This window comes from Moschus berezovskii, chromosome 8 (assembly GCF_049115385.1).
Source record: "Moschus berezovskii isolate FMDL1 chromosome 8, NW_MosBer_1.0, whole genome shotgun sequence".
NCBI classification, from domain to species: domain Eukaryota; kingdom Metazoa; phylum Chordata; class Mammalia; order Artiodactyla; family Moschidae; genus Moschus; species Moschus berezovskii.
This window is the reverse complement of record NC_142467.1, coordinates 71093306-71118260: the sequence shown is the minus strand read 5'-3', so window position 1 is coordinate 71118260 and position 24955 is coordinate 71093306. Positions and strand designations below refer to the sequence as shown.

At 37.2% G+C, this 24955-nt stretch overlaps 1 pseudogene; it reads right to left on the bottom strand.

Annotated features, from left to right (window-relative positions):
- Positions 1–8645: 8645 nt before the first annotated feature.
- Positions 8646–24074, bottom strand: LOC129558899 (olfactory receptor 14A16-like; annotated as a pseudogene).
- Between the last annotated feature and the right edge of the window lie 881 nt (positions 24075–24955).

The window sequence follows — 24955 nt, the reverse complement described above, 5'->3', positions numbered from 1 at the left end:
ATTGCTATATCTTCTTCTTGGATTAATCCTTTGATCATTATGTAGTGTCCTTCTTTGTCTCTTTTCACAACCTTTATTTTAAAGTCTATTTTATCTGATATGAGTATTTCTATTCCTGCTTTCTTTTGGTCTCCATTTGCATAAAATATCTTTTTCCAGTCCTTCACTTTCAGTCTGTATGTGTCCCTTGTTTTGAGGTGGGTCTCTTGTAGACAGCCTAGATAGGGGTCTTTTTTTGGTATCCATTCAGCCAGTCTTTGTCTTTTGGTTGGGGCATTCAACCTATTTACATTTAAGGTAATTAATGATAAGTATGATCCTGTTGCCATTTACTTTGTTGTTTTGGGTTCGAACTTATAAACCTTTCTGTGTTTCCTGTCTAGAATGATCCTTTAGCCTTTGTTGAAGAGCTGGTTTGGTGGTGCTGCATTCTCTCAGCTTTTGCCTGTCTGTAAAGCTTTTGATTTCGCCTTCATATTGGAATGAGACTTTTGCTGGGTATAGTAATCTGGATTGTAGGTTTTTCTCTTTCATCACTTTAAGTATGTCTTGCCATTCCCTTCTGGCTTGAACAGTTTCTATTGAAAGATCAGCTGTTATCCTTATGGGAATCCCCTTGTGTGTTATTTGTTGTTTTTCCCTTGCTGCTTTTAATATTTGTTCTTAGTGTTTGATCTTCATTAATTTGATTAATAGTTCTGTCTTGGGGTGTTTCACCTTGGGTTTACCCTGTTTAGGACTCTCTGGGTTTCTTGGACTTGGGTGACTATTTCCTTCCCCATTTTCAGGAAGTTTTCAACTATTATCTTCTCAAGTATTTTCTCATGGCCTTTTTTTTTTGTCTTCTTCTTCTAGGACTCCTATTATTCAAATGTTGGGGTGTTTGACATTGTCCCAGAGGTCTCTGAGGTTGTCCTCATTTCTTTGAATTCTTTTTTCCTCTCTGCTTCATTTATGTCCACCTTTTTATCTTCCACCTCACTAATCTTATCTTCTGCCTCCGTTATTCTACTGTTGGTTTCCTCCAGAGTGCCTTTGATCTCATTTATTGCATTATTCTTTGTTTATTGACTCTTTTTTATTTCTTATAGGTCCTTGTTAAACTTTTCTTGCATCTTTTCAATCCTTATCTCCAGATATTTATCTGTAACTCCATTTTTTTTCAAGATTTTGGATAATTTTTACTATCATTATTCTGACTTCTTTTTCAGGTAGATTCCCTATCTCTTCCTCTTTGGTTTGGTTTGGTGGGCTTTTATCATGTTCCTTTACATGCTGAATATTTATCTGCCAATGAGTAAAGGGTCTCAATATATCTTTATAAATGTTCTAATCCATTTTTGTTAATTCAAAATGTACTTGAATTATTATTATATTTCATATTTGCATAATTATAATGTATCCTGAATTCATATTAACAAGGAAAATAATTTACAAGGAAAAAGCAATTATTTAAAAAATTACAGATTGGCAAATTAACACAGCAAAATCAAAAGATCAAGATTTTTATAATCTTTTTTAACCATTCATGAAGTGAAAGTGAAAGACTCGCAGGGTGTCCAACTCTGTGACCCCATGGACTATACAGCTAAGGAATTCTCCAGGCCAATATACAGGAATAAGTAGCTTTTCTTTACCAGCTGAGTCACAAGGGAAGTCCAAATAAATTTTTGAAAGTGAAAGTCGCTCAGTTGTGTCCTATTCTTTGTCACACACACCACACCATTCATTAGTGGCTTCAGATATACATTATGTCACACATCAAAATCAATCCTGGTCTGAGTCAAGTTCATAAATGATTATCACCATCACAGGATGAACTTTTAGAGAAGCTACTATTATCTGAAATGCAATTATTATCAATTTTTATCATAAATATTTCAACATTAAATTTGAATAGAATAAAAATCAAATGCCTCAGACAAGAAAGCATACTGCAAAGCTTTTGGAATTATTTAAGTTTGTAATACTTGTGATACAAATGTGATGCTTACCTGCATCTAATATTAGAAAGAAAGCTATACATAATGAAAGCACTTAATTTCCCCAAATTTTCATTCTTTCTTCAATATTTTTATACTTTTAAAGTTTACACTGAATGATGTTATTGTTTTTATTTTTATAAATTCAAGGTGATTTCTCCTTTTAAAATATACATATGTAAAAGTAAATATTCTATGTAAGACTTATCATGAGAAAATAAAGTATCCCACCAGGACATTTTCGTATCTTTACATGAACTTTATGTAATGAAATAGATGGAAGTAAGTGAAATGAAAGCACTCATTTGTGTCCTCCTCTTTGCAACCCCATGGACTGTACAGTCCATGGAATTCTTTAGGCCAGAATACTCGAGTGGGTTGTCATTCCCTTCTCCAGGGGATCTTTGCAACCCAGGGATAGAATCAGGTTCTCCAGCATTGCAGCCGGATTCTTTACCAGCTGAGCTACCAGGGAGTACCAATGTAAGTAAATATATTCCCAAAGTGTAGTGTAGTGCTATGACTGCTATTCAGCAAATAATTTTGGAAATATTAGAATTAGGATGTAGTTTACTATCCATTAGATAGTAGATTAGATCTGATAGACAGAATGCCTGAAGAACTATGGACAGAGGTTCATAACATTGTACATGAGGCAGTGATCAAGAACATTCCCAAGAAAAAGAAAAGCAAAAAGGCAAAATGGTTGTCTGAGGAGGCCTTACAAATAGCTGAGGAAAGACGAGAAGCTAAAGGTAAAGGAGAAAAGGAAAGATATACCCATTTGAATACAGAATTCCAAAGAATAACAAGGAAAGACAAGAAAGCCTTCCTCAATGATCAATGCAAAGAAACAGAGGAAAACAGTAGAACAGGAGAGACTAGAGATCTCTTGAAGAAAATTAGAGATACCAAGGGAACACTTCATGCAAAGATGGGCCCAATAAAGGACAGAAATGGTATGGACTTAAAAGAAGCAATTATGAAGAGGTTGTAAGAATACAAAGAAAAACTACACAAAAAAGATCTTCATGACCCAGTTAACCACGATAGTGTGATTACTCACCTAGAGCCAGACATCCCGGAATGAAAAGTTAAGTTTGCTTTACAAAGTCTCAATATGAACAAAGCTAGTGGAGGTGAGGGTATTCCAGTTGAGCTATTTCAAATATGAACAGATGATGCTGTCAAAGTACTGCACTCAATATGCCAGCAAATTTGGAAAAGTCAGCAGTGGCCACAGGACTGGAAAAGGTCAGTTTTCATTCCAATCCCAAAGAAAGGCAAGGCCAAAGAATCTTCAAACTACAATTGCACTCATCTCACTCTCTAGCAAAGTGATGCTCAAAATCCTCCAAGCCAGGCTTCAAAAGTATGTGAACCGTGAAATTCCAGATATTCAAGCTGGATTTAGAAAAGACAGAGGAACCAGAGGTCAAATTGCCAACATCCGTTGTATCATCAAAAAAAACAAGAGAGTTCCAGAAAAACATCTATTTCTGCTTTATTGACAATGCTAAAGCCTTTGAATGTGTGGATCACAATAAACTGTGGAAAATTCTGAAAGAGAGGGGAATACCAGACCACCTTACCTGCCTGACCTGTATACAGGTCAAGAAGCAACAGTTAGAACTGAACATGGAACAGACTGGTTCCAAATCAGGAAAAGAGTACATCAAAGCTGTATATTGTCACCCTGTTTAATTTATGGAGAGTACATCATGAGAAATGCTGGGCTGGATGAAGCACATGATGGAATCAAGATTGCTGGGAGAAATATCAATAACCTCAGATATTCAGATGACACTACCCTTATGGCATAAAGCAAAGAAGAACTAAAGAGCTTCTTGATGAAAGTGAAAGAAGAGAGTGAAAAAGTTGGCCTAAAACAGCATTTAGAAAACTAAGATCATGGCAACTCTTCCCATCACTTCATGGCAAATAGATGGGGAAACAATGGAAACAGTGGCTGACTTTATTTTTAGGGGCTTCAAAATCACTGCAGATGGTGACTGCAGCCATAAATTTAAAAGATACTTTCTCCTTGACCAACCTAGACAGGATATTAAAAAGCAGAGACGTTACTTTGCCAACAAAGGCCTGACTAACCAGTTTTTCCAGTAGTCAGGTATGGATGTGAGAGTTGGAATATAAAGAAAGCTGAGTGCCAAAGAATTGATGCTTTTGAACTGTGTTGTTGGAGAAGTCTCTTGAGAGTCCCTTGGACTGCAAGGAGATCTAACCGATCAATCCTAAAGCAAATCAGTTCTGAATATTCATTGGAAGGACTGATGTGAAGCTGAAGCTCCAATAATTTGGCTACCTGGTGTGAAAAACTGGCTTATTGTAAAGACATTGATTCTGGGAAAGATTGAAGGCAGAAAGAGAAGGGGAGGACAGATGAGATGGTTGGGTGGCATCACTGACACGATGGACATGAGATTGAGTAGAATCCAGAAGTTGATGATAGACAGGGAAGCCTGGCGTACTGCAGTCCATGGGGTTGCAAAGAGTCAGACACGACTGAGACATTGAACTGAACTGAACTGAGCTACTATCCTTTATTTTACTTTTACTGTCAAAGCTAATTCTTTTCTCTTATTTTTAAAACATATTACCATTCATAAAATTTTGTTAGTTTTTAGTAATTGTTGAGTTCAGTTCAGTTCAGTTCATTTCAGTCACTCAGTCGTGTCCGACTCTATGCGACCCCATGAATCACAGCATGCCAGGCCTCCCTGTCCATCACCAACTCCCAGAGTTCACTCAAACTCATGTCCATCGAGTCAGTGATGCCATCCAGCCATCTCATTCTCTGTCGTCCCCTTCTCCTCCCGCCCCCAATTCCTCCCAGCATCAGAGTCTTTTCCAGTGAGTCAACTCGTCGCATGAGGTGGCCAAAGTATTGCAGTTTCAGCTTCAGCATCAGTCCTTCCAATGAACACCCAGGATTGATCTCATTTAGAATGGACTGGTTGGATCTCCTTGCAGTCCAAGGGACTCTCCAGAGTCTTCTCCAGCACCACAGTTCAAAAGCATAAATTCATCGGCGATCAGCTTTCTTCACAGTCCAACTCTCACATCCCTATATGACCACGGGAAAAACCATAGCCTTGACTAGACGGACTGTCTAGGTTGGTCATAACTTTCCTTCCAAGGAGCAAGTGTCTTTTAATTTCATGGCTGCAATCAGCATCTGCAGTGATTTTGGAGCCCCCCAAAAATAAAGTCTGACACTGTTTCCACTGTTTCCCCATCTATTTCCCATGGAGTGATGGGACCAGATGCCATGATCTTTGTTTTCTGAATGTTGAGTTTCAAACCAACCTTTTCACTCTCCTCTTTCACTTTCATCAAGAGGCTTTTGAGTTCCTCTTCACTTTCTGTCGTAAGAGTGGTGTCATCTGCATATCTGAGGTTATTGATATTTCTCCCGGCAATTTTGATTCTAGCTTGTGCTTCTTCCAGCCCAGCGTTCCTCATGATGTACTCTGCATATAAGTTAAATAAGCAACCTAGATGTCCATCTACAGACAAATGGATAAGAAAACTTTGGTACATATACACAATGGAGTATTACTCAGCCATTAAAAAGAATGCATTTGAACCAGTTCTAATGAGGTGGATGAAACTAGAGCCTATTATACAGAGTGAAGTAAGCCAGAAAGAAAAACACCAATACAATATACTAACGCATATATATGGAATTTAGAAAGATGCAAATGATAACCCTGTATACAAGACAGCAAAAGAGACACAGATGTATAAAACAGTCTTTGGGACTCTGTGGGAGAGGGTGAAGGTGAGATGTTTTGGGCGAATGGCATTGAAACATGTATATTATCATATGTGAAACGAATCACCAGTTCAGGGTCGATGCATGTTACAGGATGCTCGGGGCTGGTATGCAGGGATGACCCAGAGGGAGGATAAGGGAGGAGGGAGATGGGAGGGGTTTCGGGAGGGGGAACTCATGTATACCCGGGTCGGATTCATGTCAATGTATGGCAAAACCAACCAATATAATATTGTAAAATAATTAGCCTCCAATAAAAATTAAAAAAAATAAAAAAATAAAGAATCTTGCTGGATTTGAAAAAAAAAAAAATGCAGGGTGACAATATTCAACCTTGACATATTCCTTTTCCTAAGGTTAAGTTAAAAATGTTTATATTCAATGACCTGTTACTGGTTTCATCACAATAAATGTATATATATTTTTAAATGAGTGATAGACTTTCCATATCATTGGTAGATTTATTTTATTAAAATACAGTCTCATTTAAATAACATCTTTAATCCTCAACTACATTAGAAAGTGATTATGTAGATTCTAGCTACAAATCATAATACATACCTTATTTATGTTACTGAGTTTCTTGTACTTATTGAATTATATGGTATTCTATACTAACCCATGGTCATTGACCAAACAAATGTTCAGAGATTTTAAACACATTTAAACAAGAAGCAAGTTTATAAACATTAGAAATCACAGAGAAACCAGATAGAGAGTATTTGCTGAACACTGAGGTTTACATCAAACTTGGCAATATGTTTTTTCACTCAACTTAAAACATAATTTCAAAGAAGATGATTAAATATATGTTCACATGTAGTTAAACAAATATAGAGAGCTATAAAGTAAAAATCACAGTAAATAATTAGTAAAGAAGTCATGAATTTATTTATCCTACTAAATTTTTGAAGTTGTAGGTATTCTATGTTAATATTTTATTTTAGTCATAAATATGTGTCAATGGCAATAGTGGTAAAAATTATAATACTCTTATTGAAAAAACTGATTTCAAAGAATATCTTGTTTGCAAAATAATGACAATATGAACAAATCAAAGACATCATCACCCATTCCTTATACACTAGTAAATACTAACTGTTAAATAAAGTAAACTGTTAACTAAAGTCAAAATGTTTATTAGCTAAATATTTGCATTTAGCTAAGATTTGAGCCAGAAAAAGATAGAATATTATAAACAAATCATATGTATCAAGTAGTGTAGTTTTCTGAGAAATCTGTCTGAGTTTGGTTTGTAGCAGCTTGTTTTTCTTCTACGTTATTTGGGCAAGAGTTTGAATGAGCAGTGCCAGAAGGAAACACTAACAGATCATACTTTAAAAGATACCACATGAATTATTTCTGAGTACTTGTCAGTTATAATAAAGAATTAAAAACTTTTCAAAATATTGGGTAAGAAAAAACAAACAGCCGAATCAAAAAGTGTGTAGATCTAAATAGACATTTCTCCAAAGTAAATCTTCCAGGAAAAAGCATCTCTCATGTTTTAGTTTTCAATGATACTTATGAAATCTTTTGAGACAGAAACAAATCTTTTATTTAGCTATGTTCCAGTCTTATAGATTTAGATTATATAAAAGACTGATAATAACCTATCAAAGCATACTCAGAAAAGGTTTGTTACTGTAAATGGTACAATGCAACAGGAGCAGGAAAGTGTAATACAATATTAAGGAGATTCAGAACACCCTGGCTCAGCTTCCAGGGGCCATTCTCAGTCACATTCTTCAGAGAGAACGTACTTTCTCTCCAGAATGCAAAGCAGGATACCTGGGAATCCAAGTTCACTCAAGGAGGAAGCTGCTCTCTAGTTAAGAATCCAAAACCAGGAAATGCGAGCTGACTCAATAAACAGAAGTTAACCATGGTAAGAAAGGAGGTAGGGAGAAGAGCAAAAAGGCCATTCTCTAAATGAATGGCAGTGTTAAAGGACATTATGGGAAACAGAGATGGGGAAACAGTGGAAACAATGTCAGACTTTATTTTTTGGGGCTCCAAACTCACTACGGATGCTGATTGCAGCCATGAAATTAAAAGACACTTACTCCTTGGAAGGAAAGTTATGACCAACCTAGATAACATATTAAAAAGCAGAGATATTACTTTGCCAAAAAAGGTCCATCTAGTCAAGGCTATGGATTTTCCACTGGTCATGTATGGATATGAGAGTTGGACTGCGAGGAAAGCTGATCGCCGAAGAATTGATGCTTTTGAACTGTGGTGTTGGAGAAGACTCTTGAGAGTCCCTTGGACTGCAAGGAGATCCAACCAGTCAATTCCAAAGGAGATCAATCCTGGGTGTTCATTGGAAGGACTGATGCTAGAGCTGAAACTCTAATACTTAGGCCACCTCATGCGAAGAGTTGACTCACTGGAAAAGACTCTGATGCTGAGAGGAATTGGGGGCAGGACGAGAAGGGGAAGACAGAGAATGAGATGGCTGGATGGCATCACCGACTCAATGGATGTGAGTTTGAGTGAAGCCTGGCATGCGGTGATTCATGGGGTGGCAAAATTCAGACACGACTGAGAGACTGAACTGAACTGAACTGAATGGTAGCTATTTATGAACTATGAATGCACATTTTCTCTAGTAATTCTCCAAAACTGGAACTGTCAGACCTGAGTGCAGCTTCACTTATACTATATTTTATGGTTTATTGCAGATTGACCAAGCATCATCACCATGGGTCCATGCAATCCTGGAGGTTAGCACAACAAGTCAGCCAGATCCATCTTGTACTTAGACAAATATTAAGAAGAAAAATGCCTCTATTCTTGGAGAAAGATAAGGATATTCTCCTTTGTCAGAGCTTTCTAGTGAGCAACTTATCTAAACCTCTCTTTTAGGCCTTGTTTCTTAGGCTGTATATGATGGGATTAAGGAAGTGGCAGTAAAATATAGAAAGAAGATAAAATGAAATCAGTGAATGATGTAGACCCTAAAATAGGTTTCAAGTATGCAATAAATGCAGAAAAAGTGCACTAACTGCCAAGTGCGGGAGGCAAGTAGAACAGGCTTTGCCCCTCTGTAGACGGAATCTTTCTGACAGTAGAGAAGATGTAGATGCATGAGATTATGATGCACATAAAGCAACAGAAATCCAGGATTGTATTAACAAGTATAAGCACAATTTCTGTAGTTATATTCTTTGAGCAAGTAATAGCTAACAACTGGGGAATATCACTGAAGAATTGTTGGATCTTGTTGAGCCCACAGTAAGATAAAGAAAATGTTTCTGCTGTGTGCATAACAGATAGCAAGCCACCACTGAACCAGGATAGAAGCACCACTTGGACACATGTGCCTCTGTTCATAATGACTTCATAATGCAGGGGATGGTAAATGGCAACATAGTAGTCAATGGACATGCCTGTGAAGAGAAATCGTTCTGCCACTGCTGAAAAAGGCACCAGAAACAACTGGGTGACACAATTAAGAAAGGTGATGAAATTCCTGTGGGTCAAAAAGTTGACAACAGTTTTGAGCACAACATCTGAAGTGAGGTAAATATCAAACAGAGACAAATTTCTTAAGAAGTACATGAATGTGTGTAGGCATGGGTCTAAGGATGTTATTGAACTATGGTGTTGGAGAATACTCTTGAGAGTCCCTTGGACTAGGATGGACTAGGATATCCAACTAGTCCATCCTAAAGGAAATCAGTTCTGAATATTCATTGAAAAGACTGATGCTGAAACTCCAATACTTTGGCCACCTGATGTGAATAACTGACTCATTTGAAAAGACCCTGATTCTAGGAAAGATTGAAGGCCAGAGGAGAAGGGGATGACAGAGGATGAGATGGTTGGATGCCATCACTGACTCAATGGACATGAGTTTGAGCAAGCTCCAGGAGTTGGTGATGGACAAGGAAGCCTGGTGTGCTGCAGTCCATGGGATCACAAAGAGCTGGACACGACCAAGCGACTGAACTGAACTGAAGGATGTTATAGTAAAAATGAAGCCATTCCCCATTAGGGCTGCCAGGTAAATTACTATGAAAAACCCAGTTTGTAAGAACTGAAAAATCCACAGGCCAGAAAAACAAAAGATAAGAAATTCGGATACCATGGAGGTATTGTTCAATCTTGATGAAATATTCTGCATTAAGAAAACAGAAAAATGTTTTGTTAAAGTGGTCATAAATCCTAAATATAGTTAATATTACCTCAGCATACCTGAAAAATAGCAACTCTAATAAGTGTTCCTATTTAATAATCTTCTTTTTAATGAACGTGTTGAATGTGTGTGTGAAAGAGACAGAAGTAAAAAATAATTTCAACGGTATATCTTCTCCATCAATATAAGCTTATATATTAATCATACACTTTATATGTACTTTATGACATTTTTTTCAGTTTTTCTTCGTCTACAAACTGTTATAATGCTATACAAGTATATAACAAATTGTTTCAGATTCTCAGCATAATAGAATTCTAATTTACATATGAATGAAAGTAAGAGAGAGATACGGAGTATACAATGATGCCATGTCACATCTTATATCTATTTTCCTTGCATTTTTTGTCTTTCAATCAATTGACTGTTTGACATAATTATTCGCTCCAATTTTTGTCTTAAATATAAACTTCATAACATGATAGAAATTCTTCTATTTTTTTAAAATTTTTGTTTATTTTATTTTTTAAAATTTATTTATTTTAATTGGAGGCTAATTACTTTACATTATTGTATTGGTTTTGCCATACATTGACATGAATCTGCCCCGGGTGTACATGTGATCCCCATCTTGAACCCCCTCCCACCTCCCTCCCCATCCCATTCTTCTGGTTCATCCCAGTACACTAGCCCCGAGCATCCTGTATCATGCATCGAACCTGGACTGGCGATTCGTTTCACATATGATAATATACATGTTTCAATGCCATTCTCCCAAATCATCCCACCCTGACTGTTCTATACATCTGTGTCTCTTTTGCTGTCTCGTATACAGGGCATCACCGACTCTGTGGACATGAGTTTGAGTGAACTCCGGGAGTTGGTGATGGACAGGGAGGCCTGGCGTGCTGTGATTCATGGGGTGGCGGAGAGTCGGACACGACTGAGCGACTGAACTGAACTGATACAGGGTTATAGATGGGGAAACAGTGTCAGACTTTATTTTTTGGGGATCCAAAATCACTGCGGATGCTGATTGCAGCCATGATATTAAAAGACGCTTACTCCTTGGCAGGAAAGTTATGACCAACCTAGATAACATATTAAAAAGCAGAGACATTACTTTGCCAACAAAGGTCTGTCTAGTCAAGGCTATGGTTTTTCCAGTGGTCATGCATGGATATGAGAGTTGGACGGTGAAGAAAGCTGAGCACCGAAGAATTGATGCTTTTGAACTGTGGTGCTGGAGAAGACTCTTGAGAGTCCCTTGGACTGCAAGGAGATCCAACCAGTCCATTCTAAAGGAGATCAGTCCTGGGTGTTCATTGGAAGGACTTGATGCTAAAACTGAAACTCCAATACTTTGGCCACCTCATGCGACGAGTTGACTCACGGGAAAAGACTCTGATGCTGGGAGGGATTGGGGGCAGGAGGAGAAGGGGACGACAGAGAGTGAGATGGCTGGATGGCATCACCGACTCGATGGACATGAGTTTGTGTGAACTCTGGGAGTTGGTGCTTGGACGGGGAGGCCTGGCGTGCTGTGATTCATGGGATCGCAAAGAGTCCGACACGACTGAGCATCTTAACTACTTATATAGGGTTATCGTTATCATCTTTCTAAATTCCATGTGTATGTGTTAATATACTGTATTGGTGTTTTTCTTTCTGGCTTACTTCACTCTGTATAATAGGCTCCAGTTTCATCCACCTCATTAGAACTGATTCAAATGTATTCTTTTTAACTGCTGAGTAATACTCCATTGTGTATGTGTACCACAGCTTTCTTATCCATTTGTCTGCAGATGGACATCTAGGTTGCTTCCATGCCCTGGCTATTATAAACATTGCTGCGATAAACATTGGAGTACATGTGTCTCTTTCAATTCTGTTTTCCTTGGTGTGTATGCCCGGGAGTGCGTCTTCTCTCTACTTTAAATTTGCTTCCTTTCTACACAATTTCGGGCTTCACAGGTGGCACTAATGGTAAAGAATCTATCTGCCTGCCAATGCAGATCATGCAGATTTGATCCCTGGTTTGGAAAGATCCCCTGGAGTAAGGAAATGGCATACCCCACTCCAGTATTCTTGCCTAGAAAATTCCATTGGCAGAGAAGCCTGGTGGACTACAGACCATGAGGCCCCAAAGAGTTGGACACAACTGAGCTCACACACAACTCTAATCTTCTCTTATATCTTCTAAGATTTTAGATTATTGAATAATGGATTAAATGTCATATCCCAATATTTCTTCTATGGGTCTTTTGGGTTTCTCTACATTCTCCCTTGACATTCTCATATTATTTTGGTTACCCGGTTTTCACCTTTTAAAAGTCAGTTCATTTATTTTTAAAATTCGTCTGCCTAGATTGATGATAGAAAGTTAGAAACAGATATAAACTCACAAATATGTTTACTTCATTGTATTACTACAAACATGGAAATATAAGAAAAGCTAAATTTCTGTCTGCAAAATTATATTTTCTTTCTCTATATTTTAACTGCCAATGTCATTCTCCTCACCCCTGATGTATATGCTTCCTAGATGTCATGAGCTCTTTCCAAATGTTTTGCCTAAGTATAACTCCATATTAAAATGTAAATTCTGCCTTCTTCTTACTTGACTTAAAATCTGCCGATCCCTTGGTAGGGAAGATACAGATAAACGAAAGTATAGCTATAGACATAGGCACAGATATAAATATACATGGCTACATATATTTAAAAGCATATATTTATAAGTTTATCTATCATCTATCTATTTATTAATAGTCTTACCTCAACATATTTCTGGTTTAATTTTTAATGCCATAATTGAGACTATTATCTCTGGCCTGTCTTTCTCACTCAGTGATCAACAATTATTTTTTACACATTTAAGAATTCAATTAATAAAACTGAGTAAAATGGATAAAGAAAATAGAGTTGTTTAAAAAAGTTGGGTGAACAAATTTAGTGTAAAATGCTGAAATTAACTGACATCTCTGATATGTGTGTATCCTTTCTTCAGTGCATGATTTTCATTAAAATACACCTTCATGTGTTTTGTGATTACGTTTATACATATATACATATTTTTTTATTTCCCAGATTGGCTAGTGTTATTTTCCCTTAATGTCATCTAATATCTCTCCTAATCTCTGTCAACCTGTCTCTATAGATAGATAGATCTCCTGTTTTTATACTTTGAATAATGTAGATAAATAAAAATTAAATGAATATAAAATATTTGTGATGTGATATTTGGAATGCAACGTATTTCCTCTTATACTTTATTAGAAAAAATTACTTAAAACTAATCATTACAAAATTGTATTCATTTAAGAGTTATCAAATTTAACAAAGTGGAGATGATATAGTTAAACTATAGTTGAGCTTACATTTTAGAGGCTCAAATGCACAGAATTCCAAAATACTTTTAAAAATCTAACTTCCATATGTGTATTGTATAATTCAAAGCAATGCTTTACATAAATCAAAACTAAACAAAGCTAACTGGTAATTACTATAGTAATTATTTGCTTCCTCCAGTAATATCCAGTACATTTTAGTGGTAATGTATTGCCAAATTATATATAACTTTTTGATCTCTCACTTCAGCATTTTACTTATTTTCTTTGCTATTTTTTTTGTGGTTAATTTACTATTTTCAACCGATTTTTCATTAATTACAGTGAATCAGCATGCTGTTGTGCATTACAAAGAAGTTATGTAAATAAAGAGTTACAAAGACTAATATGTCTTTTGCATATGAGGTCATTTTAGAATATAGAGAGATACCAAAGACTTCTCTGTAGCCTATACTTAGCAACTCATGCTTTAGAGATATTAAATTAAGTATTATTACAGAAGCTTTCTAACTACAGAATTTAAATAAGACTTTTTTGAAGGCTTCTCATATTCTGACTGAAATTATAATCAGCAGTCAGAATGAAAAAAAATAAAACTCACTAAAATATCTATTCTACAGAAGATGAAAGAATACAGCAGGTTGCATGTCATAGTCACTGTTCAAATTATTACTGACAATTTATCCAGATGGACAACACTAAGTTTGACTTTCAAATATGAAAAAGCTCTTTTCCTCTCCAAGAAACACTATACTTTCTGTGAGCAAACATATTTATTGGTAAGTACAGAGAGATTAAGAATGGTGATGATTTTATATATGCTGCCCATATCCCAGTGGCTTAAAATTGGAAATATTCCAAAGAGAGAGGCTGCCACTTTTGTTGAAATTGGCTTATCTGTCCCTTTCAATTATGAGACAAATCTTGGCACTGTCTGATATGAAGAAATTAACTTATCCTTACCAATATGTACTTTCAAGGGCTTCACTGGTGGCTCAGACGGTAGAGTCTGCCTGCAATGTAAGAGACCTGGATCCCTTCCCTGGGTCTGGAAGATCCTCTGGAGAAGAGAATGGCTACCCAGTTCAGCACTCTTGCCTGGAGAATTCCACAGACAGAAGAGCCTGGTGAGCTAAAATTCAAATACTGGCATGTAATAAAGAGTCCCCATAATTAGTAAGAAGGTATTTAAGGAACATATTTATCCTACCACCCATTGAGCTGATACAGAAAAGAATATATGTAATTAGCATGTTCCCAGGTATTGATTATGTCACTCATAGAGAGTGTATACGTGATAAGTCATTTCAGTTGTGTCCGACTCTTTGAGATCCTATGGACCTTAGCCCATCAGTCTCCTCTGTCCAAGATATTCTCCAGGCAAGAATACTGGAGTGGATAGCCATTCCCTCTTCCAGCGGAGCTTCCTGGACCAGGGAACAAACCCGTGTTTCTTACCTCTGCTGCATGGGCAGTTGAGTTCTTTACCACTAGTGCCACTTGGCAAGCCCTGCAGCACAAATATATTTTTATTAGTTTCTTGAAATAAAAAAGGCATATTTGCATTTATAATGGTGAAATGTCAGTCATATTCTCTCCTAAAGAGTTATACTAGCAAATACTTGATTCTGTTGAATGAAACCAATCAATCAATATCATAGAGTCAAAGCCTCCAATTTGTACAGGCAATGAAGCACACAGAAAGTGACTTAACCAACTAAATATTAGTTTACTTATACTTTGGTAAAAAGAGCATAATAAGTTAGCTGGAATTTAATTGCTGTTCATTTGTGATAGATTTTCACGTATACAAATTCCTTAGACAAAAGTGTAATGTAAACATTCATTATTGTGATACCTAAGTAAATTTCAATCCAAATGCTAAACAATGTGACTTTTGAAATAAAAAGTTAGCAAATAAGTTAAATATTTTTAATAATGTTATCACTAGTAGGCAGCCATACAAGAAATGCAAAACAGAGTTTTTCAAGTTGAAATAAAAGGAAACTAATTAGTAATATGAGAACATATGACTGTATAAATTTAAAGGTAAATGTAAACATATAAACACATTCTGCATAATACTGTAGTGGTTACATGAAATCATTACTAGCTGTGGTATAAATATTAAAAGACAAAAGTATTAAATAAATTTGTAGCTGTAATGATTAATAAGGGCACAATACAGAAATATGACTGGTAATATAAAAAAACAAAATATTTTAGAAGGCAGTAAATATGCTGAGCTTCAAGTTAAGTTGTTATCAATTTAGAATAGACTGTTATGACTTCTGATTCAAGATGCCAGAGTAGAAGGACATGTGCTCATCTCCTCCTGTGGGAACACCAAAATTGCAACTAGCTGTTGAACAACCATCTACAGTAGGATGCTGGAATACACCAATAAAAGATGCCCCACATCCAAAAACAAAGAAGCTGCAGCAAGATGGTAGGAGAGCCGCAATCACAGTAAAATCAAATCCGATACCAGCCAGGTGGGTAACCCACAAACTGGAGAACAATAATACCAAAGAAGTTCTCCCACTGTTGGAAAGGATCTGAATGCCATGACAGTCTTCCCAGCCTGGGGATCTGCTAAAATAGAATATAGTAAAAAGAATGAAAAAATGAAGACGGCCTAAGAGATCTATGGGACAGCAATAGGCGCACTAACATTCACATTATAGGGGTCCCAGAAGGAGAAGAGAGAGAAAGGACCTGAGAACATATTTGAAGAGATAATAACTGAAAAATTCCTTAACATGGGAAAGGAAATAATCAACCAAGTCCAAGAAGCACAGAGAGTCCAAAGCAGGATAAACCCAAGGGGGAACACACCAAGACACATAGTAATCAAACTAAAAAAATTAAAGACAAAGGTGAAATATTGAAAGTAACAGGAGAAAATGACAAATAACATACAAGGGAACTCCCATCAGACTGTAACAGGAGGGAAAGGGGCAGGGCACAACTTTTGAAAGAATGACATAGCCCAAGGACACAACAAAAATCAATTAGATTCAAATGAGACCAAGATGGCGGACAAGACTAGACCTTAGTCCTCAATCACAAATGAAATGACACACCTAGAGGTGCCATGACAGTTCCATAGCACTGTTAAAAGACCAAGTAGAGGGAGGTGGCCCAAATCCTTGAAATCTCCACCCCTTCTCAAAAATAGTTGAATTAATCCTCCCATTCATTCAGTTCAGTTCAGTTCAGTCTGTCAGTCGTGTCCAACTCTTTGCAACCCCATGGGCTGGAGCACATCAGGCTTCTTTGTCCATCACCAACTCCTGGAGCTTACTCAAACTCATGTCCATCGAGTCAGTGATGCCATCCAAATATCTCATCTTCTGTCATCCCTTTCTCCTCCTGCCTTCAATCTTTCCCAGTATCAGGATTTTTTCAAATGTTATTCCAATCAGGTGGCCAAAGTATTGGAGTATCAGCTTCAGCATTAGGCCTTCCAATGAATATTCAGGACTGATTTCCTTCAAGATGAACAGGTCGGATCTCTTTGCTATCCAAAGGACTCCCAAAATCTTCTCCAATGCCATAGTACAAAAGCATCAATTCTTTGGTGCTCAGCTTTCTTTATAGTCCAACTCTCACATCCATACATGACTGCTGGAAAAACCATAATTTTGACTAGACAGAACTTTGTTGGCAAAGTCTATTTTTTAATATGCTGTCTAGGTTGGTCATAACTTGACCATTCCAAGGAGAAAGCATCTTTTAATTTCATGGCTGCAGTCACCAACTGCAGTGATTTTGGAGTCCCCTAAAATAAAGTCAGCCACTGTTTCTATTGTTTTCTCATTTTATTTGCCATAAAGTGATGGGACCAGATGCCATCATCTTAGTTTTCTGAATGTTGAGTTTTCAGCCAACTTTTTCACTATTCTCTTTCACTTTTATCAAGAGGCTCTTTAGTTCTTTTTGCTTTCTGCCATAAGGGTGGTGTCATCTGCATATCTGAGGTTATTGATATTTCTCCTGGCAGTCTTGATTCCAGCTTGTGCTCCATCCAGCCCAGCGTTTCTCATGATGTACTCTGCATAGAAATTAAATAAGCAGGGTGACAATATACAGCCTTGACACTCCTTTCCTGATTTGGAAATGGTCTGTTGTTCCATGTTCAGTTTTAGCTGTTGCTTTTTGACCTGCATACAAATTTCTCAGGAAGCAGGTCAGGTGGTCTGGTACTCCCATCTCTTTCAAAATGTTTCACAGTTTGTTGTGATCCACACAGTCGAAGGATTTGGCATAGTCAATAAAGCAGAAATAGATGATTTTCTGGAACTCTCTTGCTTTTTCGATGATTCATCTGACTTTGGCAATTTAATCTCTGGTTCCTCTGTCTTTTCTAAATCCAGCTTGAACATCTGGAAGTTCTCAGTTCAAGTAATGTTGAAGTCTGGCTTGTAGAATTTTGAGCATTACTTTGCTAACATGTGAGATGAGTGCAACTGTGTGGTAGTGTGAACATTCTTCGGCCTTGCCCTTCTTTGGGACTGGAATGAAAATTGACCTTTTCCAGTCCTGTGGCCACTGCTGAGTTTACCAAATTTGCTGGTATACTGAGTGCAGCACTTTCACAGCATCATCTTTCAGGATTTGAAATAGCTCAACTGGGATTCCATTACCTCCACTTGCTTTGTTCATAGTGATGTTTCCTAAGGCCCACTTGACTTCACATTCAGGATGTCTGGCTCTAGGTGGGTGATCACACCATCATGGTTATCTGGTTCATGAAGATCTTTTTCATATAGTTCTTCTGTGTATTTTTGCCACCTCTTCTTAATATCTTCTGCTTCTTTCAGGTCCATACCATTTCTGTCCTTTATTGGGCCCATATTTGCATGAAATGTTCCCTTGGTATCTCTAGTTTTCTTGAAGAGATCTCTAGTCTTTTCTGTTCTATTGTTTTCCTCCATTTCTTTGCATTGATCACTAAGGAAGGCTTTCCTATCTCTCCTTGCTATTCTTTGGAACTCTGCATTCAAATGGATATATCTTTCCTTTTCTCCTTTGCTTTTAGCTTTTCTTCTTTTCATAGCTATTTGTAAGGCCTCCTCAGAAAATCATTTTGCCTTTTTGTATTTCATTTTTTGAGGATGTTCTTGATCACTGCCTCCTGTACAATGTCATGGACCTCCATCCATAGTTCTTCAGGCGTTCTCTCTATCAGATTTAATCCCTTGAATCTATTTGTCATTTCCACTGTATAATCATAAGGGATTTTATTTAGGTCATACCTGAAAGGTCTAGTGGTTTTCCCTACTTTCTTCAATTTAGCTCTGAGTTTGGCAATAAGGAGTTCATGATCTGAGCCACCATCAGCTCTCAGACTTGTTTTTACTGACTGTATATATGTTCTCCATCTTTGGCTGCAAAGAATATAATCAATTTGATTTCTTTGTTGACCATCTGGTGGTTATGTCCATGTGTAAAGTCTTCTCTTGCGTTGTTGGAAAAGGGTGTTTGATATGACCAGTGCTTCTCTTGGCAAAACTCTATTAGCTTTTGCCCTGCTTCATTCTGTACTCCAAGGCCAAATTTGCCTGTTACTCCAGGTATTTCTGACTTCCTACTTTTGCATTCCAGTCCCCTATAATGAAAATGATATCTTTTTTGGGTGTTAGTTCTAGAAGGTCTTGTAGGTCTTCATAGAACCGTTCAAGTTCAGCTTCTTCAGCATTACTGGTTGGGTCATAGACTTGGATTACTGTAATATTGAATGGTTTGCCTTTGAAATGAACAGATCATTCTGTTTTTGAGATTGCATCCACGTACTGCATTTTGGTCTCTTTTTTTGTTGACCACTTCCTATTCTTTGTTACACCATATATTACACAGTCCAAGGAATTCTTCAGGCTACAATACTGATTAGATTTCTTTGCAGTCCAAGGGACTCTCAAGAGTCTTCTCCAACACCACAGTTCAAAAGCATCAATTCTTAGGCACTCTGCTTTCTTTATAGTCCAACTCTCACATGCATACCTGACTACTAGAAAAACCAGAGTTTTGACTAGATGGACCTTTGTTGGAAAAGTAATAATGTCTCTGCTTTTTAGTATGCTGTCTAGGTTGGTCATAGCTTTTCTTCCAAGGAGCAAGCATCTTTTAATTTCATGGCTGCAGTAACCATCTGCAGTGATTTTGGAGCCCCCAAAAATAAAATCTCTCATTGTTTCCATTGTCTTCCCATCTATTTCTTATGAAGTGATGGGACCGGATGCCATGATCTGAATGCTGAGTTTTCTAAATGTTGAGTTTTAAGCCAGGTTTTTCACTCTCCTCTTTCACTTTCATCAAGAGGCTCTTTAGTTCTTCTTCGAAAGGTCCCATGCATGCACTGCTGCAGGAAGTGCCCCTGACCCATGCCTCCGCCTGAGACTCCTGGACACTCACGGGCAAGTCTGGGTCAGTCTCTTGTGGGGTCACTGCTCCTTTCCTCTGGGTCCTGGTATGCACAAGGCTTTGTCTGTGCCCTCCAAGAGTCTGTTTCCTGAGTCCTATGTAAGTTATGGTGGCTCTATGTTGGGTTTAATGGTGCCCTCTTCCAAGAGTGCTTATTCCATACCAGGTCTGGTGCACCCAGAGCTCCTGTCCCTGAGGCAGGCCACTCTTGACCTGAACCTCTTCAGGAGTCACTCAAACACAGTTCTGGCTCAGTCTCTGTGGGGTCTCTGGGTCCTGGTATGCACGAGGTTTGTTTGAGCCTTGAGCATCTCTGGAGGGTATGGGGTTTGTTTCTAAACGTGATTTCACCCCTCCTACCATCTTGCTGGGACTTCTCATTTTCCCTTGGATGTGGGGTATCTTTTTTTGGTGGGATCCAACATTCTCCTGTCAACCATTGTTCAGCAGCAAGTTTTAATTTTGGAGTTCTCACAAGAGAAGATAAACACATGTCCTTATACTCTGCCATCTTAAGGATATCTCATTAAATTCTTCTCATGTTTGAAGCTTTCTGCTTTAGTCTTCTACTACCAGCCAAAGGAAACTCTGCTCTCAAAGGGCTCCTCACCCTTTGGACAGCCAACAGGATCTCAAATAACCACAAGATCTTTTCAAGGTCAAGTTGTCCATCATTTTAAATTTTGCTGCAGGTTTCTTTTCCTTAAACTGTTCTGGAGGTCAGAAGTCCTAAACATCAAAGTGTCAGCCAGGCTGCCTTCCTTCTGCAAGCCAGAGGGAGAATTAATTTCTTTGCTTTCTCCATCTTCTAGAGTTGCTTGCACTTTGTGGCTTGTGGCCCCTCCCCCAGAGAGGTGCTTATGTGCAAATTAATTGACTACTCAATGTAGGCTTTGAGTTGGAAAACATACATGCACCCATGATCAACAAACTGAGAAATTCTTCAGAAGCTTAAAAAAACAAGAAAATGGATTATCCTTTGGAGTTTTCAGAAAATAATATATCCATGTTAACAGATTGATTTTAGTCCAGTAAAATACATGTAAGATTATTGACTACCAGAAATTTAAGTTTAAAAATGTCCTATTTTCAGTCACTTCTTTTGAAAGAAAAGCAAAAATATATATGGAAAAACAAAATGTAAACAAAATTTGTATTTTAATGTTGAAAATTAAAAAACTTTATTGAAATGTTAAAGTCAGTGAAAACACCAGGGTTTCTAAAACTAGATGCAACATCACTACAAATGCCACAAATATTGAAAAGGTAGCATGATACAGCATAAACTTTATGTCATTTTAATGATAATTTTTATGAAATTAACATGTGCCATGTGCTAAGTCAATTAGTTGTGTCTGACTCTTTGCAAGAATCCTGGAGTGGGTTGCCATGCTTTCCTCCAGGGGATCTTCCTGACCCAGACTCAAACCCATGTCTCATGTCTCCTGCATTGACAGACAGGTTCTTTACTACTAGCACCAACTGGAAAATTGACATATTTTTTTGCCAAAAAGGTCATAATAATGATACAATAGAAAACATTACTTTGAGCTGCAAAAAATATGCATAAGAATTTATAGATCCACATGGCTTCATAAGTGAAATTTTTTGAATATTATTAAGGTTTATTTCCCTTACACAAATTATTTCAGGAAATAGAGGTAAAAGAATTCTACCCACCCATTTTATGAGCTCCCAAGATCTATAATATAGTATTGCAATTATTATAAAATTATGAAGTTATATTGTAGTATTACTATAATAATAAAGTATAATTTTAACTGAGAAGGCAGGAGGAGAAGGGGACGACAAAGGATGAGATGGTTGAATGGCATCACTGACTCGATGGACATGAGTTTGAACAAGCTCCGGGAGTTGGTAATGGATAGGGAAGCCTGGCTTGCTGCAGTCCATGGGGTCTCAAAGAGCTGGACAGGACTGAGAGACTGAACTAAACTGATAACTGAGAAGAACATTATAAAATCAACAGCCAAAGAACAATATTCTTCATAAATATACATAAAAGAGTTCAAAATATAAGTAAACAAGATCATGCACTCTATTGAAAGGCTAATATGTCATAAATTATTGATAAATATTCAAGGAAAGTCTATTTAAGTCTTCAAAAAATCAATCACTTTATTATTTACATGAATAAATGAGAGAAATCATATGATCAACTAAATAAATGCATGAAAATGATAAAAGTCAAAATCTACTCACAATAAGACCATAATAGGTAAGAATAGAAACTCCATTAATGTTGCAGCTGTTAAGTGTATAGTATACCTTTTGAGGAAAAAAAACTTTGTTAGCAGGAAAGTCTTAATTTATAGAATACATTTGGCAGGATGTATCTGGCTATCTAGGATTCTTTATAGCATATAGCACTTTATGTATTTATTGACTAGGACTTCCTGGTAAATGTCACTCAAATTAAAAATGATAGGTTTATAAGGCATGTTTCTTTAACCAAACCTTTGTATTCAATACATGTGCTGTGATTACACATATTATACAGAAGTATCATATATTAAATTGAGTTGGAAGGATGCCCTGATATGTATAGTACTTCCCTGAAAAACTTCATTGAAGAGCTTAGAATTCACCAAGAGACTTAGAGGTCAAAAATACTCAGATGTTTGTGTGTTTGAAATTATACATAAACTTGGTACTAAATGAGATCTCTGGGCTTTCTAAGTGTAATTTGACAATTCAGTAATTTGTCTTATCTCAGTTGAAACTCAAAATTATACTCTGGAAGACAAGAAAGGTAAATTTATGAAATAAGAGAAGAAAGAAAAATTAAGGTTGATTTAAACTTGATATATTGAGAGATGTTAGCAAAATGGAAGGCCAAAAATATCTTTCCCCCACAAAGACAGAAAGTTAAAACCAATATAGGGTTAGAGAAACTTTGTGAACTCTAGAGACCATTTGAGAAGCTATAGCACACAGGATGATGCAAAATCATGGAAGGATTTAGGCAAAAGTGGTAGGAAAATTCAAAGCATTTGCATGCTTATTTATGATATTCCTCTACTCAAGAGAGCAGTGAAATTGAGAGGAATCATGTATATCAAGATTCCTTCTTCTGGATTGAAACAAATAGGGGACTGTATGTTCAATGTTTTCCTTGTCTAGAGGCAGCTCAAGAAACTGGTTTATGTGCAGCATCAGTGTGCTCATGGGACCTGTGGCAGAGTTTGGAAGCCATTGAAAATAGAGGCAAATACCACTGCAATTTATAGCTATCTGTAGTTCTAAATAGGAAAAGGTGTACGTCAAGGTTGTATATTGTCACCTTGGTTATTTAACTTATATGCAGAGTACATCATGAGGAACGCTGGGCTGGAAGAAGCACAAGCTGAAATCAAGATTGCTGGGAAAAATATCAATAACCTCAGATATGCAGATGACACTACCCTTATGGCAGAAAGTGAAGAGGAACTCAAAAGCCTCTTGATGAAAGTGAAAGAGGAGAGTGAAAAGGTTGGCTTGAAGCTCAACATTCAGAAAACAAAGATCATGGCATCTGGTCCCATCACTTCATGGGAAATAGATGGGGAAACAGTGGAAACAGTGTCAGACTTTATTTTTTTGGGCTCCAAAATCACTGCAGATGCTGATTGCAGCCATGAAATTAAAAGACGCTTACTCCTTGGAAGGAAAGTTATGACCAACCTTGATAGTATATTAAAAAGCAGAGACATTACTTTGCCAACCAAGGTCCGTCTAGTCAAGGCAATGGTTTTTCCCGTGGTCATGTATGGATGTGAGAGTTGGACTGTGAAGAAGGCTGATCGCCGAAGAATCGATGCTTTTGAACTGTGGTGTTGGAGAAGACTCTTGAGAGTCCCTTATACTGCAAGGAGATCTAACCAGTCCATTCTAAGGGAGATCAATCCTGGATGTTCATTGGAGGGACTGATGCTAAAGCTGAAACTGCAATACTTTGGCCACCTCATGCGACGAGTTGACTCACTGGAAAAGACTCTGATGCTGGGAAAGGTTGGGGGCGGGAGGAGAAGGGGACAACAGAGAATGAGATGGCTGGATGGCATCACTGACTCTGTGGACATGAGTTTGAGTGAACTCCGGGAGTTGGTGATGGACAGGGAGGCCTGGCGTGCTGTGATTGATGGGGTCGCGGAGAGTCGGACACGACTGAGCGACTGAACTGAACTGAACTGTAGTTCTAGAAACAAACAGTAAGTAGAATAAGAGATCAGAAAAGGTTCTGAGGTTCTAGAAACTTTAGGTGTGATGAGTGGTGAAGGTCTTCAGTTGCTTAAAGCCAGTATATAGGGACTTCATTCAACTGGTGTTCCAGGGGTAAAGAATACACCTACCAAAGCGGGGAACCTGGGGTCCATCCTGGTCCAGGAAGATTTCACATGCTGTGAGGCAACTGAGCCCACACACCACAACTACTGAAGCCCATATGCCCATTCATTTTTAATAATTTTAACATTAGACAAAATTTATATTTTGATATCATTTTTATTTATTAATTTTGTGAAATTTGACTGACTTTTGATATAATTTTCATTTATTAATTATGTGAAAGAGCATAAGTCAATGTAACAATGCAGTCTATGTCATATAGTTTTTATAAAGTTGAAAAAGATATAAGTACAATTTTTGGAAGCATTTCCAGGACATAGCATTCAATAAATGTAGTTGGTGATTATGCTGCTGTTGCTACTGATAATGATAATTATCAAGATCTTTCTAGTGACCTGATGTCTGTACATGACATTATATAGTAGTTAAAAGACTGAGCCTTGAGCAAAGCATCTCTAATGGTTTTGTTGGGTTTAATGTGTTTCTTATAGAAATTGTGTTTATAAGTTCTCACTTTTCTAATTTGGGGCATTTTTACTTTTTTTTTTTAATTGGATTTTTTAAAATAAACTATTCTCTGGAGGCTGTTGTACTACTAGAAATCTTGCCCTTAGGGAAGCAGAAATAATGAACTCAGGCTTCCCTTCCTTTTCCAAGTTATAATAATCTACAGATATACACTGGCACTTCATAGTTGTGAATTCCTCAACAAAGTCTTTAAAAATTCACATATCAATATTGTTGCAATCGCCAGACTTTGTTTCTTAACTTTCTGAGGCTGTCGGAAGAAGGAAGTAAACTATAAGTATGATTCCAATCGTAGACAAAACCCAAGTCATGAAGTTACAGAGAGGGAATACCTGGAAACCATGCACTTGAACATTCATAACAATTTTGAAGTATGCTTCAG